This window comes from Galeopterus variegatus, unplaced genomic scaffold (genome assembly GCF_000696425.1).
Source record: "Galeopterus variegatus unplaced genomic scaffold, G_variegatus-3.0.2 Scaffold11151, whole genome shotgun sequence".
NCBI classification, from domain to species: Eukaryota; Metazoa; Chordata; class Mammalia; order Dermoptera; family Cynocephalidae; genus Galeopterus; species Galeopterus variegatus.
In genome coordinates, this window is record NW_007737262.1 from 11,146 (window position 1) to 12,851 (window position 1,706).

The window sequence follows — 1,706 nt, forward strand, 5'->3', positions numbered from 1 at the left end:
TTCCGGGTTTGGATAGGGTGTGGACGGGGCGGTAGCTGATTGGACGGGGCTGGGCAGGAGGTGAGCCTTGACCTGTGACTGGTTGAGGTTTGGCGCCGGCGGGCCTGGGTTTTGGTGCCGGCGGGCTTGTTTACTGTGGAGAAGAACCCGGAAGGGCGCCATATTGCCAGGGAGTGCCCCCCGCTTGAGTGCCTATGGTACCCCTACAGCCTTTTTCATTAAAACCTAAGACTGGAAACAGCCCAGTGACTACAAACGGGAAAATGTAGAAACAAAGTGCAGAGTATAGAAATAATGGATTGCTATTCCACCACAAAAAGGAATGAACTACACACACCTGCCTGGATGAGTCTCACAAACATGCTGAGCTGAAGGCCAGACACTAATGAGTACATGCTGTAGGATTTCACTTGCAAGAAGCTCCACAAGTGCCAACAGTATGTGTCATGATGAAGATCAGAACAGTGGTTGCAGCGTCCAGGGAGGGGGACTCTCTGGGGATTTTCTAGGGTGATAGAAATGCTCTATATCTTTGTTTTTGTTTTTGGCTGCTGGCCGGTAGCGAGATCTGAACCCTTGACATTGGTGTTACAAGGCTGTGCTCTATCCAGCTGAGCTAAGCTGACAGCCCCAAATGATGGGTGTTAGCTACATGGGTGCATGTATTTGCCGAAATCACGTGAACAGTACACTTAGTATCTCTGCATTTTACTACATGAAAAAGATACCTGAATAAAAAAAAGTTCTTAAATTCAGTAGGTCAGAGGAAAAGCCAGAAAAGCTAACAAACAGCCTGCAGCAAACAGGCAGCCTCTGCCACCCTAGGCCTTTCAGAAGCCTCACCAGGTTCCTTCTGGAATTCATTTTGTGTAGAGAAATTCCAGCTGAGGCTTGGAGCCCAGTGTGGGGACCAGTCCAAGAGGGAAGTAAAGGAAGGCTTCTCTCCAAAGCCTATTTGCTTTCCCTACGGCTTAACTTTGTCCTCTGGGCTGGGTGGAGCCCCAGCAGGCGCGCCCATTGAGAAAACAGAACAGGACGATTGGCTCCACGAGGAAGTGCTGGGGTGGGAGCGGGCAGGCCCGCAGCCCCATCGTCAGGANTGGACTTGAACAATTCCCTCAGCGCCAGCCACCTCACGAAGGGGAGCCATGGTATAGGCGGGGGTTCCCCGAGACCACGTGACAGGCGGGCTGAAAGAACCAGGGAGAGGGTCGGGGAGTGAAGGGGCAGTTGGCCTCAACATAGGGAATCTCTTTCCATTTTTTCAGGCGCTGCCAGTAATTGAAAAGATCCCAGAGAGTGTCAGGATCGAGTGTGCCCTCAGGGGGCCATTTGTTTTGGTTATCTAAGGGATAATAAGGCCAATCTTGTGTGCAAAATTTGGTGAGGAGCTTGGGTTTAATGTCTGGTTTGAGGGATAAAGTGGTGAGGTTGTTTAGGAGGCACTGTAGGGGTGAATCCCCCCTAAGTGAGGAGGAAGAAGTTCCCATTCCGGAAGAGGACTTTAGAGAAGAGAAACCATCCAGGATCCTTTGGCTGGATGAGAAAGACGAGACCCAGAGGGCGTCCCCAATAAGTCACGCCAGTCTCAAGGGAGGGGTTCGAGTATGAACCAGGAGAGAAGGCGGGTGTAGGTTGTCACCTAGACCCTCACTTCTCTAGGGCAATGGCCCGGAGCCTGAAGGAATCTAGTGCTAGGCTTTAGT